The following is an 18194-nucleotide window of genomic DNA, read 5'->3' as shown; positions in this document are numbered from 1 at the left end:
TAGTAAGGGAGCCATGACCTATTCAAACCACTGAAATAAGAAATGTACAGGAATTCTAATGAGGGGGCAAATGACCCGCTGAGTGGTCAGAAGGAATAGCTTGACGGGTCCAGCATGGATGATGAGGAGGCTTACCTGGGGATTGCCACCATATCGAAGGCTTTGAAGGATGTAACCATCCTTCTGGCTAACAGGCAGAAGTGATAAAGGGGATCTCCAGGGAAGGGAATCATCACACAGTGAAGAGAAACACAGCAGGCTTTGGAAAGTGTAAGCTGTTCAGCTGGACTGAAGGATGGTGGGTTTGAAAAGGAGCAGTGGCTTCTCGCGGTCAGCTCATTATACCTAGAATTTTCAGTGTATACACATATGTCCCTGAGCTTTTGTTAAAGGCATCTTTGGCAGCTATTGTAAATGACACTGTCTTAGCTTCTTAGCTTCTCTCTCCCTTCCTTCCTTTCTCTCATTCTGCTTTTCTCTTTCTTCCTTCTCTCTCTCTCTGTTTCTTCTCTTTTATTCCCTTCCCTTTTCCTTCGTTCCTTCCTTTGTTCGTTCCTTCATTCGTTTGTTCATTCCTTTCTCTCTCTCTCTCTCTCTCTCTCTCTCTCTCTCTCTCTCTCTCTCTCTCTCTCTCTCTCTCTCTTCTGAGACAGTGTCTTTCTATGTAGCTCTGTCTGTCCTGGAACTCACTATGTAGACCAGACTGGCCTCAAAGTTACAGAGATCTGCCTGTCTCTGCCTCCTAGGATTAAAAGGGTATCCCAGCCTGAATTAGTTTATTTGTTCTAACAAGTTTATGTGTGTGGGTGTCTGTACAGGTGTGTGTGTTTGTGTGTGCCTGAGCATATATGGGTGTGTGGGTAGGTGTGTATGACCTGTAGTTTTTCAGTCACAAGATTGTGTTATCAATAAACAGTACGTCTTTCATGTCTTCCTTTCTGATCTGACTGCCTTTTATTTCTTTCTCTACCTAATTCCCCTGGAAAGGACTTCCCATACTCTCTCTCTTAAAAAATAAGTTTTAAAAATATTTATTTTTAAATGTGTGTGGGCAGACGGGTGGGTGGGGGGTGGGTTCCACGACATGCAAGTAGAGGTAAGAGGACAACTTGCTGAAGTTGGTTTTCTCCTTCTACCATGTGAGTCCCCGGAGTCAAACTCACATTGTCCTGCTTGGCGGCAAGTTCTTTTACGTGCTGAACCATCTCATTGGCCTCCAGTGCACTACTATTTTTTTTTTAAATAATAAAAAAGGATTTTAGTTTAACTAGGTGTGTATTCACGTGCTTGGGTATATGCTCGTGAGTGCAGTGCCAACAGAGGCCAGAGGCTGTGGCTCCCTTCCAGGCTGGAGTCATGAGTGGTTGGGAGTCACCTGTTGTGGGTGCTCGAGACTGAATTTGGGTCCTCTGGAAGAGCAGTATACTCTCTTAGTCATTGAACCATGACTTCAATAATTTTTTTTTTTGCATATAATATGGTGATGTGAAATAAGCTGGGCGTGAAAAGACAAACACCACATGTTTTTTTCCTTTTTAAAATTCTTTTATTTTTGAGATTATAATATAATCATGTCACTTCCCCTTCCTTTTTCTCCCTCCGGACTCTCCCACGAACCTTCCTTGCTCTCTTTTGAATTCATAGCCTCTTTTCTCTTTTTCATTAATTGTTGCTACACACACACACACACACACACACACACACACACACACACACACACATACACACACACACACACACACACACACACACACACACACACCCACTCCTACATATATAAGTACAATCTGCTCGGTCTGTATGAAGTTACTTGTACGTGTATTTCTAGGGCTGACTCGGTATTGGATAACTAGTTGGGGTGCTCTTCTCTGGGGGAGACCATTTCTCCCGCTTTCAGCATTCCTTAGTCAACTGTAGTTCTTTCTGTAGGGTGGAGGCCTCCTGGGCTTTCTCCTACCACTTTGGCCTGTCTTTTTACATACGCTGTCCTTGTTCATCTCACGCTTAGGCAGTTGTGTTGGTAAGACGTTATGGATGTAGCTTCTGGCTTTCCTAGCTTACACAGTCTCACATAAATTCCTTGGTCCTCTGGCTCTTACAATCTTTCCATGTCCTCTTCTGCAATGCTCCCTGTGAAACCCCTGGTATATTCCTTCCCATGGTAATCAGGGACCCCATTATCCATCCAGTTGCTCACATCAGAAGCCTTAGGCTCATCCCAATTATTCCTCCTTATTTCTCCCTTCACTGGACCTATCAGCAAATCCTGTTGATTCTGTGTCCAACACTACAAAATCATCCCAATCTTCTGTCGTCACTGGGACCTTGGCCGGCCAGGTTGCTATACTAGTTTCTACCTTCTCTGTTGGCTTTTATTTCTCTTTTCCTAATTCTTTCACCGTTTGCCTAAAATGGATGACATTTTCTCACTCCTCTCTAAAAAAATATTTCAATGGTTGTCTATTTGAGTTTGGAAAAGGTCCTGTCTCCTGACCATGGTTATATGATCTTGTCTCTGCAGAGGTCATACTGCTTTCGAATTTGCTTGGTATATTTTAATCATGGCATTCCAGCCCCTGGAACAAGCGAGAATAATTTTTTTTTTTTACTCAAGCGAGCCCAGGTAACCTTTTCCACACATGCTGTCCTATTAGTGAAAATAAATCTTTACCTAATCTTCCCGGGGCTCCTTACTGTCTTTGATGTCTTCTCTCAAATATTCCTTCACAGAGGACGACTTCTCCACTCTGTCTACAATAGAGTCTCTTGTTTCATTATATGCCAGCTACTTACCACCTGCCTTCCTCCCTCCCTCCCTCTCTCCCTCAATTTATCCCTCCCTTTCTCCCTTCCTTCCTTCCTTCCTTCCTTCCTTCCTTCCTTCCTTCCTTATTGCTTTATTGCTTCATTATCTTCTCCCTTCTGCTACAGGGTCTTGTTCCATCAATATCTGGCTACCTTCAAATTTGCAATCTTTCTGCCTCTGTGTCCCAAGTGATAGGATTACAGAGACTCACCAAGACTGCCTGTGCACCTTATTTTAGGATAGTACTTGTAACAAGTGGTAGTAGTTTGCTAGTATTTATAACAAGTGCTGTGGCTTGCTTTGGGGAAGGGCTCCTATTTCTTTACAAGAAGGAGTAAATATGACATGTTTTTCATTGTATTCCTAATATCTAGATAAGGGAGAACTCAGTATTTAGAAAATAATTGGATCCTTTCAAGATTATTGGCAAGACATGAATTGGGAATATAGGACAAGAATTCCTGTAAACCCCTGACTTGAGGGGAGGCTTCTTAGGATGGACTTGTACATGTCTTAGGAAAAGTAAAACTGAAGAGGACTTTATGATGGGTTGGGTCATCCAAAGAGGCAGAGGAAATGGAATCTAGGATACTTTTGCAGGTGTTATCCTTGTCAAGATGAACAGACTGCTCTTTTGTGGGAGATAATGTTGGCATCATGTGAACGGGGATGGGAATTGGGAAGGCTTTGACAATGCCTTTTATCATCCCGAAGAAGGTGGAAACTGGTGAGGAGAGCCAGAGGCCTAGGGGAGGGGAAAATGCTTGGGACAGTGAGGGTGTGGGAGGTCATCAGGTGCAAGTCAGCAAGAGGCTTGTGGGTAGAAGAGTTCATCCAGGGCTTCAGAGAGGGAGTATGTAGTGACACCTAGTAGCCAATGGAGTCAACTGTCAGCTACATTAGTATGAAACTCTTAAATGTAATTCTTGATAATACCAAAACCAAAATTTTATTGTAAATTAAGTAACCATTGTTTTTCTGCCAAATACTTCAATTTTTTTGCAGTAATTTATTAATAATAACCCACTAAAAGAATGTTTCATGGTTTGGTCTTAGGAAAAATGTGACATTTCATGGTTTCTTTATGTTTATATAATATATTTGAATTTTCTGCTATGTCCAGGTTCTCAGAGAGTAGAATTTAATGGATTGCTTCTAACTCTGCAGAATGGGACACAGCAAAGTGATTGCATTGTGTTTTATTCCAATTACTTCTTTCTCTTCCAGGAGTGGTGATGGCAAGGAGATAGAATGTTATAGATTCTGAGAAACTGGCCCAAGTGACCCTGAATTTTTGTGAAACATTGGTCCCCCTGTCTGCACTGTGATTCAGGCTTTTAAACTGTTCACATCCAGAAAACCTGGAGGAACCTGCTCTCAACAACTTCTTCCTCTCTGAATTCAAAGACACTCAGGAATTTTCTTGGTTGGAAGCTTAGGGACCTGTTGCTGCCAGGCATGGGCAAGCCCAGGATGGATCTTGCAATAGGGTAATAAGTTTATTCCCCTTGTATCAGTGAAGGCCTTGGGGAGAATTTCTTTAGTTTCTTTGTCAATACTGTGTTCCTTTCACTTCTGTGGATGTAAAGGAAATGATGGTTCTCACATTGTGAACAGGAAGGTAGTGCCATACAAAATAATTAAGTCTTATAAAAGTAGAAAGGAGGAATTCCAGGGAAGAAGAAAGGGTAGATGGGTGGCAGAAGGAATAAGTGGGGTGCAAATATGATCCAATAATAGTATATGCATGTATAAAAATATCCCAATGGAATATACTTTTTCACACAATATATTCCAATAAAGAAAGGAAATGAAACCTTGAAGTTTCTAAGGTGCACTTTACAATGAAAAGATAACTTTTCTCTAGGAATTCATAATAACTTGTCTGACTGATGTACCTACCAATATTCTAAGACAAGGACTGACACATTCTCTAAAACTAACATTATATAAGCCTGCATCGGTATTCAGTGACTTCCTGGTTCAAGTGAAGCTGCCCTCTAAGTATCAGCAAGTTTATCTGGAACAGCACAACCATGCTATATGTGACAGGTAATCTCTGTTGTCAACTTGACGAGACTTAGAATCACCTGGGAGATTGTGTGCAGCACACCACTGGGTCTATCCATGAGACTGCTTTGTAAAGGTCACCTGAGTCGGGGGAAGAGTCACCCTGAGTGTGGGTGGAATCATTCTGTGGGACCAAGAAAAATGAGATGGGAAAAGTTGAAAGTGGTGACTTTGTCTTTCTCTGCTTCCAGGTTCATGATGATATGAACTGCCGAGCTTCTGGGCGGGCCATGAGATGAGCAGTTATTCTCTGCCACATGCTTGAACTGCCACAATGTTCTCCTCAAGTCTACTGGATCAAGTGACCATGGAATGAATGTGCTGAAACCGGGACTCAAACCTTTCCTCCTTTTAAGCTGTTCAGTCACAAACAAGTGAACTGTAATGAGTATCCTTGGCCACTGTGCTAGTGGCAGCCGCCAGATCACCCTTTCCACGGAGACAAGACACAGAAGCCATCTTGATGCTTAGCATCCTAGGCTTATGGTAAACCATAAAACATTTCAGCTAGGCCCAGTTATAACTCATTTCATGTAGGTTCAGAGTCATAGAAATGGAAGCCCCTGCAGAGTCCCACAGATACCAGCTCTCAGAGCATTTAGGGGGATCCTAGAGCAACAGCTTCTTTTGGAGAACCTGGACTAGCTGCATAACTGGTTGTCAGGGGCTGTGAGGAAGTTGCAATTGGACTTCAGAGCTGAGTTTGGTGATAGGGCAGTTGATTTGCTTTCTGGAAAATTCTTCATTTATCTCTAAGATCCCAGCAGTGTTCTGATTGTTTGGTATGGTAAGGTGACTTATTCTATCATACCACATCTTTTCCATATTGAAACCACCATTACACAGAATATTTCAGCAACTCTCAGTCATAAGGGCAGATGGCAGCTATTAATTATAGTATACAATTAACATACTGATTTGGGATGCTTGAAGTTTTAAAAAGCATTGATTTTAGAAAAACTAAATCTAATGGTAGAATGCTTCTATGACAGAAACAATAAATAAGGCACCTCTTTTAAATGCCAGTCTCTTTAGAGCAAAAATCCAACATCAAATTAATAATATAGTTCCTCCTTTGCAGATACCCTGCCAACCCATGAGTTGTGTAATTCCTTGTGAGCCCTTTATGTGCATCCTAAAGAGGATGCAAGGCTTGAGCACAGTGTAATGGAGCTGGAATCAGATCCAACGCCTCTGTTCATCTTGAGTGAGTCATGAGGATGCTTCATAGTTGCATACAGGCTTGGTAGGTGGGGGTGACAGGGATTACTAGGTGGGTTCAGGATGATAGAGAAAACTAAAGTATGGTTGGCTAATAGGTTCTGCTTGTACCAAGACATTTTGGGTAATTCCTGAATGAAAGAATTTCATTCTTTTCTAACACTCACAATGTTAAAAGTGAATCATTTTTTAGAGTTTTGCTTTGCACAGCAAATATATTTTAAAGGAATGAGTTGAACTATAGTGCAGCATAATCGATGAAAAGTCTTCTTTTGAGAGAGCCCTATTATTCTTTGTAGGTGAGATCATTTTCTGATATTATATTAATGTGTGGTAATACGCAGAGAAACTTTCCTTTTTTCTTCCCTAACTGGGGAACAAATCCAAGGTCTCGCTCACATAGGCAAATGCTCTGTCTCTGGGTCATCTCCTCAGTTCTAGAGAATCAAAGTAGTTGTCTTTGATTCTCTAAGTAGACAGCTAGTTGTCTACTTAGAAGTTTGATTATAGCACACTATCACAAAACTAAATTATACATATATAATATATGTACTAAATATTTTATTGTTCCCTAAAACACATACAGGTATATTCACTTCCTGACATTCTTTGTGAAGAAATGGGATTGCTGTGGGATGTTCTGTATGGCAAATGTGTTGCTCATTAGTCAATAAATAAAACACTGATTGGCCATTGGCTAGGCAGGAAGTGTAGGCGGGACAAGGAGGAGAATAAAGCTGGGAAGTGGAAGGCTGAGTCAGAGAGACACTGCCAGCCGCCAAGATGAGAAAGAGCATGTGAAGATGCCGGTAAGCCACGAGCCACGTGGCAAGGTATAGATTTATAGAAATGGATTAATTTAAGCTATAAGAACAGTCAGCAAGAAGCCTGCCACGGCCATACAGTTTGAAAGCAATATAAGTCTCTGTGTTTACTTGGTCGGGTCTGAGTGGTTGTGGGACTGGCAGGTGATAGAGATTTGTTCTGACTGTGGGCCAGGCAGGAAAACTCAAGCTACATGGGATTCTACTTCATATTTTATTTTCATAAATCTGACCTATAATGCATCCCTTTTTGATGTTTTTAAAAGTTATGTTTTAAAAAAGATTTGTTTATTTTATTTTAGGCATGTAAGTATTTTACCTGCATGCATGCATGTATGTGTGTGTACCACATGTGTGGCTGGTGTTCACAGAGGCCAGAAGATACCAGATTTGCTCTAAATGGAGTTACACAACGTTGTGAGTAACTATTCAGGTGCTGGAAATTAAGCCTTGGCCCTCTGCAAGAACACCATATGCTCTAAATCACTTATCCTCCACCACGTTATGTTTATCTATTATCTATCTATCTATCTATCTATCTATCTATCTATCTATCTATCTATCTATCTATCTATCTATCATCTATCTGTCTGTCTATATCTATCTATCTATCTATCTATCTATCTATCTATCTATCTATCTATCTATCTATCTACCTACCTATCTACCTTTTATTTATCTGTGTAGCATCAACTCAAGTCTCATGGAGTGATGAGAATATAGAGAATCCCTAGGTATGGAGGCTTCCCCTTTAAACAGAGTTGTGTGTTTGCACTTGGTTTTATAGTAATAATATTTTAGTATTTTGCAGTTTTTGAGCTTCTATAAAACATTCTATTCCACTTTCATAAACCATCCATCTGTATTATCAGTGTGCTGGCTAGTTTTTCATCAACTTGAATGCTGCAAACTGGAGTCATCAGAGGGAGGAGCCTCCATTGAGAAAACACCTCTATAAGATTAAGCTGTAGGCTAACCTGTTTCTTAATTAGCTATTTAGGGGGGAGGGTCCAGCCTGTTGTAGGTTGGTGCCACCCCTGGGATGGTGGTCTTGGGTTCTATAAGAAAGCAGGCTGAGCAAGCCAGTAAACAGCACTCATCCATGGCCTCTGCATCAGCTCCTGCCTCCAGGTTCTTGTCCTCTTTGAGTTCCTGTCCTGACTTCTTTTGATGAAAACCTGTGACATGATGTGAAAGTGTAAACCAAATAAACCCTTTCCTCCCTAAGTTTCTTAGGTCATGGTGTTTCATCACAGACTATGACAATCAGCTTATTCAATAATATGGAATTAACCATGCCATGATAGTTCCAAATGCAAGAACACTGAGAGGTGATACTGACTCTTAACAGGTATTCAAACAATGGCAAGAACTGAGTTCTGTGGGCCTTAAGGATATGTTCAGTGTGTTGTAGATCTCTGTTAATATGCTTATGGGGGATGTGAGTGTTGGGCTTTCTAGTCAGTCAGTGAAGAGAAGGTAAGTTATGAGAACACCTATTCAAATTCCTAAATGAATAGTTATATGTGTAGGCAAATATGTAGAATACAATTTTGTTTTCTCATATACAATTTTGAGCATTTTTGCATATATACATGATGCAGATTAGGAGATATGGCCTTTTGGATCATTATATGGAGCATAATTCCATTTTGACCTAGTTACAGAGTTTACAAAAGATATGCTGTTAACATGCTAAGTGGAATAAAATCTCATAGAAAAATGTCTGTGATTCTTACTTGTTGACTTTTGAATAGTATATTTCTAACACTCAGAGATCATCAAACTTTAAATTTACTCTAAGAAACTGATGAACTGCTGGGCAAAGTGGCACATACCAGTGACTCTAGCCATTGTGAGGCTGAGATAGGAGTATGGCTGTGAGTTCAAGGCTAGAATGGGCTACACAGCAAGATCTTGTCTTGAAAAACAAAGAATAAGAAAAAAAACAAAATCAATCAAGCAAATAAACACAAAGTTAACAATTCTAACAAAAACTCTCTGGTATCTCTTTCCACACTTTTTTAGGCTGAAGGACACTTTCTGAAGATTCTGCCTGTCCCCACACCTCACAATCTGACCTGGATGGTGGCAGATACAATCTCTGGCTGTAGAGTAGCAGGTAGACTAGGGTCAGAGGGCACATGGATCACTTCCCCTATTGCCCGTCTTTGGCAGGCCTCAAATCCTTGGCGGTTTGGGCCACCTCTTCAGCTACATTTACTCTAAGTGACTGAACAGATGAGAACAGTCCAGATAAGTTCTTGCTGTGTGATATACACATCAAGTTGCAGTCGTACAACCGAGAACACATATTTTGTGAAAGCCTGTGGTCTGAAAACTGTGACTTAAAGGTATAATTGTGCGAGGTAGAGTTGAAAGTACCTTATAATGTTTAGCAAATTCTTTTTCTGGGATATTATTCCAAAGCAAATGCAAATTCTGGTAGAAATTTTCTTGATTCAAAAAAAAAAAAAAAAGAAGAATGGAATGTTAGAGGTGAGCCTGGTGGTACTTGTCTATAATCCTAGTACCTAGGGGATTGAGGCAAGTAGATCATGAGTTCTAGGCTAGCTGGGGTTACCTAGTAAGAACCTGTCTCAGAAAAGTAACAGACTAGTGAAGTGGCTCAGTGGGTAACAACGCTTTCAGTGTAAACCTGATGACTTGAGTCTGATCCACAGATGCTAAATTTGAAAGGCAGATACAGTGATCATCTGTGTCTGTAATACCAGGATCCCTATGGAATGATGGAGATGGAGATAGGAGAATCACCTGGAAGCTCATAGCCAGCTAGCCTTGAGTACACAGTGGCAGAAACAAAAGAGACCCAGTCTCAACAAGGTAGATGAATAGAACCAACTCCTGAAAGTTGTCTTCTAACCACACATATGTGGCATGTGCATCCTTGCATCTACAGACACATACCATGCACAGACAGGATAATAAATAAGGCAACAGTTACAAAAGCAACAAACAAAACAAAGTAACAACAACAACAACATAAACAAGAATGAAAGATGCTACGGTCAAATTTAGACACTATTGGACTAGAGTGTTTCCCTCTCAAGTTGCTTAATTCCATTAGAAAAATAATTTTTCTTCTCTTTCGTTCAGGGAAGAAATCAATGAACATTCCTTGACATTATTATGAAAACGTAACTATCAATACTAGATTTTAGCTAATGCATTCATGGGAACAAGTTAAGAATAGAAGGTTGGCATTTCACAGCATGGCATAATTTCTTATAACAGGGTCTTTGAAGAACAACAACTCCTTTGGCAGTATCAATAACATCCTCCTTTACTCTCCCTTCAATCTCCTCTCCTTTCTTTCCTTCCTTTTTACCTCTTTTCCCATGAGCACTTGATTTCAGAGAATGCTCCTAGAATCTGATAGTTATTTTGGGATTTGTGCTATTGCCTCAGAAAGGTTTTCTCTGGTTTAAACATCAGAGTGTCCTGTGGTGGGTAGCATCATATAATTTGGATTCTTCTGTTAGCATTCAGATCTGCCCCTTGGGGACCCAGGCAATAAGCAGGCAATACCTTGGCCAGCCCAGAGTCCTGACAACCTTTATGAGGAAACCCCTCTCCTTCCTTCCCCCAGGAGGTCTTGTCTGCACCCTCTCCCCCTCTTCCTCACTCTCTCCCTCTCCTGATTCCCCTCCCCTCCCCGTCTCCCACTCCCTTCCCCTCCTTCTCCCTCTCTTCTCTCCTCTCTCTTCCCATGAGGTCACTCTGCACCTCAGCACCTCATCTCTTCCTCTCTTCCCCCCTCTCCCTTTCCCTTCCCTTAGTAAAACTTTCCATGTGAGTGCTGCCTGCATGGTGTCATGTCCCATGTGCCCCCCTCCTTGTGGCTGCCACCTGCTGTGACCACCACCTGTGGTGTTTGCCTGGCAAGTCTCTTTCTCACCCACCATGGGGCCCCTCAGCTCCAACCCACCAAAGTCTCCTCCTGCCCTTTTACAAAATCTTCTATGGCAGGTTCCTTGGGATATTATCATTCATAATGTTTTTTTTTTTTCAAGCTCGAGGTAAACCGTATAATAATACTAGTAATGGCTGATATTTCCCTAGTGTTTGACAAACCAACTCTGTGTCCTAATCTCATTACATGCACACAGTTGTTAATACGACTACCTCTATTATATGTATAGGAAATGATTTCTTAACAGCAATCTCCATGGACTAAGAGATGGCTTAGGAGATAAGAGACTACTACACAAGCACACGAGGACCTGAGTTCAAACCCCCAGGACCCGTGTGAAAATCTGGGCGTGGCCATATATACCTGTAGCCCCACTGCTGTGGAGGTTGGAGACAGGGGGATTACTGTGGCTCCCTGGCCATCAGCCTAGCTCCAGATTTAGTGAGGGCTCCTATGTCAATGAAATGAAGCAGTAAGTGGTAGATCAGGACACCTGGTATCCTCTTCTAGCTTCCACATATGGGTTTCCATATTCGCACACATGTCCACCCACATACTGTTGAAATAAAACAAATACTAATGCCTCAGCAAATCATGGTGCTGGGTCTAGAACTCTTGTCTCTTGAGCATACTTCTTCTTTTTTTAAAAAAACAGCATGTGCCAAGGCCCATAGAATAATACTATCGAAAACACGTGTACAGACACAGGTATGGGATGGCATTATTAAAGGATCAGGATTATTAATGATGAATTTCCTCAAGAGCCTTAAGAGCAGTACACTTCATAAACACATGCTGTTAAGGTAAGTGTGAGACTCAGAGGTGCTTAGAACCAGGTTTGGGGTGGGTGGCTGGGGTGTGTGGGTGGATGGTAGCTGAGAATGTTCTTGAATCATTAGGAGCTGCTCTGTTGATTCTTTTAGGCTAAATAAAGCTCTGCCAGCTTTAGGTAATGCATCGACAGTAAAAACCAATCATTTACGTTAACTCCACGTACTGGTACTAATTTGGGAAATGATACTTTGTACAATGATGCAGAAAACACTTTTACTGGTGAATCTAAAATAAGGAGGGCTGATTCTCTGAAGGTCGACTGGTATTACCAAGGACATTGGTATCCTTGTTCATTTCATGTGTATCTTACTTTCACATAGATTTGGGATGTGCGGTACAATGAGCACACCGTACACTATATTGCATATAGAAGCCGTCTGTATGACTTGCTTTATGAAGTCTGTAGGATTATTGGCATGGATTCTGAGACTTGACTTGGCTGATACAAATTCTTCTGTATGTCTGAAATAATCTCTTCATGGACACAGTCTCAAATGGAATCTGTATTCAGATGCCATTCTATCTGCTGTTAGACAGTATAGTCCTTTTATCCGCCGTTATACACATTAAAAAACATAACACTGGCTTCATTACAGGGAGAGGAGTAAATAAAAAAAAGTGCTCTTCAAGAACAGGCCATTATCAGGAAAAAAAATACCTACTTTGGGAAAACTAGATCGGAAGTTATTTCAGAATAAATCTAAAGTGAATCAAAGGCGAAAAAATAACAGGAAGGGGGGGAGATGATAACAGAAAATAACTTCAGAAAATCTTATTCTTAAATTATTTCTGAATAAATCTGGGGCAACTGAAAAAAGAAATAGCGCTAAGAAATAGTGCTATGATATATGAATATATATATTCTCATGGAGCTCTGGTTAGCATTCAGGAGACCCTGAATTCCAGGAGCAAGCAGCATCTCAGCTTGAGTTAGTCTGTTCACCCCTCCTCCACTGCCGCAGCATCACCCCCTCAGTTGCTACTGTAGAGCCTGAAACTTTTCATCACAACCTCCGATTCTCAAGCCCCTTCTCTGCTCACACTGTGTGTCTGCAATGAAGAAGAGGGTTCTCCTTTGTTCTGTTGTTTGGGCAGACGGTTCTTTAACATCCTCAAGAGCAATGTCCACACTCCAAACAGCTACCATCCGTGTCTGTGACCTTGCTGTGGTCTTGACACCCGATCCTGTGTATCTGTTATTTCACACAATGAGGTGGGCACATCATTTGTTCTTTAGCATGGAATTGTGTTCAGGGATCATATTGGCATTGACCACTGCTGATCATCTTCCTGTATCCCTAAAAGTTGATGTTGGAGACAGCCCTCCCTATCTTAGAGCAAGGACCTTTACTTTTAATGCTTGGAATTTACTGGGGCACTGTATTTGTAGACAGAACACAAATTGGATTTTGGTATTTTGTGGTGATACTTTGAACTCTTACTAAAAATAATTTTCCTTTCCATAAAGCCTAGAACTAAGAAAAGAAACACTCCAGTTTAGGGTGGTCTCATTTCCCCATTTAATCTATATACTATAGAGTTATTAAGGTGCCCATGATGTGCAATATGGAAAATTTCAACTAAAAATTACCTAACCAAGCCGGGTGGTGGTGGCGCACGCCTTTAATCCCAGCACTCGGGAGGCAGAGGCAGGCGGATCTCTGTGAGTTCGAGGCCAGCCTGGCCTACCAAGTGAGTTCCAGGAAAGGCGCAAAGCTACACAGAGAAACCCTGTCTTGAAATACCCAAAAAAAAAAAAAAAAAAAAAATTACCTAACCAAATTTTCCACAAAGGTCTTCAGTGACACATAATAAGTGGTACAATCATCTAAATTTATTTAACACTAAGATCTAGTATATGCTGTTTTTGTAATGAATAGAAATAATAAGCCCTCTTATTTACTTTTCATGTTTTTTCAAGCATCAGACAACTCCATTAATGAGTCAGCCAATATAAACAAAACTGCTTTAAAGTCACAAGCCTTTATTGTCATTCCTAGAAGCTCGGCATGTTGGAAGATCTTTTTATTTTTTTACTCTGATTATCAAGGCTAGATTTTTTAAAAATGAAAACATAATTAGGCCATTTAGAAACCTGTAAAGTACAGGTTAAACACCAGTCAAAACAGTTTTATTGAAGTGGAAATCATTGAAAATCTGCTGCTTCTCCCCGCAAATCACAGAGATGACCTTTGAAAGCCTGTTTTGTGTGTCGTTCTGGAGGAGAAGCTAGCTGGTGACTAAGCGAGAGTATATTAAGAGTTTCCCACACACGGTTTCACACACAATACAGCAATTTGTATCGGTAATAAGGAGAAAAGGAAGAAGAATGGAAAGAGAGATAAAAAGCTGCCAGGCTTAATTCACCAGTGACTGCATCTCAAAGGGAAGAAGGTGCCCTGAGTATCCCAATTAATTGAAATATATTTGAATTATCCAAGAGAAGCAAACAATAAGCCCGAATCCAGACTGCTGCAAACAGGCTGGGGTATAGATTGCCTTCTCTCACTCAGTTTAATACTTTACTGCACCATGAGTAACAGGTTTTCATTTTCCCTCTACAGATTGGAGGTATTTCAAGAATGTCAGGTCTCTTTCTGCTCTCCATCCTTCTCTTTCCAAAATGCCCAGTGTTTCTTGTGTGTAGGGAGGAAGAGTTGGAAATGAAGCCATTTTTGTTAAATTAATATTGTGAGTTAACATACAAAGCGACAAGATTCATCATGGCATTCTTTCTTTTTCTATCATGTAGCACTTCTCATACACACATGTCATTGTATTTTGTTCTTCATCATTCCTCTCCCCAATTCCTTGGACACCCCAGCTGTGTTACTTTTTCTGGTTATCTTTCTCCCCACGAAGAGCCCCCCTTTCTGCTCTTATGTCACACGTATACCATCACTCTCTCTTCTCCCTACCACTTGCATACAATCTCTTTCTCCCCTCCCATGCTTCTCCACCTACTTTCATGGGACTAAGGGGGCACATGTGCATGTGTGTGTGAGCACATATACGCGCGCGCACACGCGCACACACACACAAACACATTTATATCTAGACTTCCCATACTAGAGAAAACATGCACAGCTAGTCTGATTTCTATTAGAGACTATGAAGAGTACAACAATAAACAAGAGTGTGCATGTGTCTCCGTGGTGTGTTGACTTAGAGTCCCTTGTTTTACTTTGCTGAAGAAATTCCACAGTGATACCCACAGTGACTCTCCAGTATCCATTGCCACCAACAGTCTATCTGTCTTCCTCCTCCCCACCTCTACACTAGCATTTACTGCCATTTGTTTCTTTGATGTTAGACTTTCTGAGTGAGGTGAGAAAATCCCAAAGCAGTGTTCATTTACATTTCCTCTATGGCTAAGTTTTGAATACCTTTTCAAGTACCTATTGGCTATTTGTATGACTTCTCTTGAGAACTGTCTGTCTAGTTCATCAGCTCATTTATTGACTGGGTGGAATTTTGGATGAATTTTCACAGTTTATGTATTTTAGATGTTGATTTCCTGACTGACGTGCACTCAGCAAAGCCTTTTCTCTTATTGTGTAACCCGTCCTGTTACCTAGTGGTTCTGGAAACTGATCCATTAATATAATAGTCTACTCCATTACCAGCATAATCTTGGAGACATGTATTCTGATAATATTTGTTTGTTTTTTTTTTTTCCAGACAGGGTTTCTCTGTGTAATTGCCCTGCCTGTCCTGGAACTTGCTTTGTAGACCAGGCTGGCCTTGAACTCACAGAGATCTGCCTACCTCTGCCTCCCTAGTGCTGGGATTAAAGGCCTATGCCACCATTGCCTGGCTCTGATAACATCTTTAAAAGCCTAAAATTTAGATGAATGTATCTCTAATTTTTATTTAATCACTACTATACAACCAAGAAATACATCAAGTTCTGCTTAATTTTGTCCTAACAAATTTTCATTGTCTCTGACAGGAGTTCTAGGTTACATGAATGACCTTTGGATGAGCAGTGGACAAACCTAACTTACATCTGTGTTCCACAAAGAGTAAACACAAGCCTACCAGTGCTTCAGTCACAGTTTAAGATGGTGATATGTTCCTAGTTCAGCCAACAGCTCAAGAAATATTAAGGGTGATTTATAAGTGAATTTTCCTTGGTGGAGAAAAAGGAGTGGAAAAAATTTACACAAATGGGAGAAGGGTGCCCTTTAGGGAGAAGGAGAGAGGTAAACACAAAAGAAAATGTGGGGGAGTGCAAATGGGAATAGCAGGATGCAAGTTATCTGAGCGAGGAAATAAGAAAATGGGGGGATTTTTAGGGAGGAGGATTTTTAAGAGGGTGGTAAGTACAGAAGGAGGAAGGGGTGGGTAAGATACCAATAAGGATTCTGAATAAGCCACAAGGAATCATACTATTAACTATTTAGCTAAAAGAAACCTGTAACACATGTAATTGCATGTATAATATACATAGAGGGTTTTAATGGACTTTTCTCATCTGAGCCAAAGGTGCTCCCTCCCAGTGCCAAAGATCATATCACAAAAACTTCAATTCTGACATGAGAAAGTCCTCTTTTTAGTTGTTGGCTAGGGCTGTCCAAGAGACTTCTAAAACATACAGCCTATTGCTGTTGCCCTTGGTTACATCCCGGGAGTGGAAGTTAAGTCCCAATTGCTGAAGACACCATGCACTTTAGAAACAGGGCTCAGGAACTCCTGAGCTGGAGCTGACTTGAATGCCCACTCCCTCATGCCTAGATTTGATGGTAACAGAAGGCACTACACAAGCTTCCAAAAGAGGGAGGCAACCAACAGCCCTACCCAAATGTGATGCCTGTGAACCACTTCTACAGACCAGCATGGCACAATAACTCTTATGGGTACAGGAGTGGCATGCATACCTTGGTAGTAACCAACAGCTCTCTAGTTGGACTCAAGTCCTGCTAAACAAGAGGGAAATCATTCCTGGTGCTGGAAACCTGGGAAACCTCTCAGTGCTAGTGACACCATGGTCATTGTAGGAGAATCTACAACTACTAACTTACTAAACCAGCATAACCCCTAACAACAATCTATAAACATATTTACTTATACCCGAAGGTAAGTGCAGTCCTCACCTCTCATCAGAGAAACTTCTCTTTGTGATAGATGGAGACCACTACAGAAAACCACAACCAATCAAAACGCAGAGCTGTGGAGCCCAGTCCCAGTGGACTCATCTACAAAATGCTCTGCTGGTTCAGGGAACAGTGCAGTAGAGGTGGTGGTAAAACCGTAAGAACCAGGGGATCTGGGAGTGTGCCGTGAGGCTGTATCTCCTAGTAATATCAGAAGCAATACCCATACAGTCTCATCAACATTATTGTCCAAACAGGAGCTGAACAAGCACAACACCAATGGGCACGACAACGTAGATGGGGAAAAGCCCACGAGGCCTCAACCCTTCACAAAGAGTTAGAGTCTACTGAGAAAAGCTGGGAGTATAGTAGGAGAAATGGCTTTCTCCATGGAAGAGCACATCCATTGGTTGTCTAGTACCAAATGGTCAGCCCTGAAAACGTACATGCAAATAACATTATATGGACTGAGCAGGTAATGTTTGGGAATATATATGTATATACACATGCAATAACAGTTAGTGAAAAAAGAAGCCATGGATTTGAAGGAGAGTCAGGAGGGATACATGGGAGGGTTTGGAGGGAGAAAATGCAAGGGAGAATGTTGTAATTATAATCTCAAGAATGAAATAAAAACATTTTTTACACTATTATAAATTTTGTGTATTTCCATATAACTCCCTTTTGGAATTTCATAGAAGTAGAAAAATGAAAAGAAATGTAATTTTTATGCTGTATACAGTACTCCTGCATACTGTAAACTTCTTATTAGGGTGTAAGTTCCAAATGACTGTTTGCAAATTCTTTACCATGCAGGGAAAACCTTTACCTGAAAGGAAAAATGCATTATTCACAGTACACCCTTTCCTGACTATTGGAGTCTGTGTCTTCATGACTTTTGAGCTATCCTACAACTCTGTAAGTTGTAGATAACACATAGCAGTATAAAATAATTTTACCTTTTCTACACGTAAATATATTATGTCTATTGGCTGTTCACCGATCTGTTCCCCATGCTGTGAAAGCAGCCACCTTTTTCCTCTGTGGCTGTTCACTGATCTGTTCCCCCATGCTGTGAAAGCAGCCACATTTTCCTCCATCTGTCCTTGTGCTTCACTATCCCAGCATTTAGTAATTCTTTGTGCTTTGATCAGGACTCTGAACTGACTATGACACTTCACTGGTTTCTTCATTGGTATATTTCAAATAATGAATTAAATGTAATAGATGGAATGCATTTGTTTTCTATTTGTATGACAGTTGTAAGTTCTACTTGTTTGGAAAATATTTGTAACAATGCAAAGGCAAATGGGATTTTTGAACAGAACATTTTATAATGAGGTATCTACAGTCTCTGTTTGCACAGGCTGTTCCCCACCTTCTCTTTCTTCATTGACTGATGCATTTAA

The 18194-nt window shown here is 40.9% G+C and overlaps 2 protein-coding genes across 2 annotated transcripts in view; both read right to left on the bottom strand.

Annotated features, from left to right (window-relative positions):
- Positions 1-18194, bottom strand: part of Kcnq5 (potassium voltage-gated channel subfamily Q member 5) — a 133110-nt gene that overhangs the window by 86463 nt on the left and 28453 nt on the right. The gene's annotated exons all lie outside the window — the stretch shown is intronic.
- The window catches only part of LOC131926320 (glutathione S-transferase alpha-3), a 265294-nt gene that overhangs the window by 244628 nt on the left and 2472 nt on the right, over positions 1-18194 (bottom strand). The window lies entirely within an intron of this gene.

The sequence above is a fragment of the Peromyscus eremicus genome, chromosome 16_21, assembly GCF_949786415.1.
Source record: "Peromyscus eremicus chromosome 16_21, PerEre_H2_v1, whole genome shotgun sequence".
Lineage (NCBI taxonomy): Eukaryota > Metazoa > Chordata > Mammalia > Rodentia > Cricetidae > Peromyscus > Peromyscus eremicus.
Note: the sequence above shows the minus strand (reverse complement) of the source record. Positions and strands in the feature narration are given on the sequence as shown.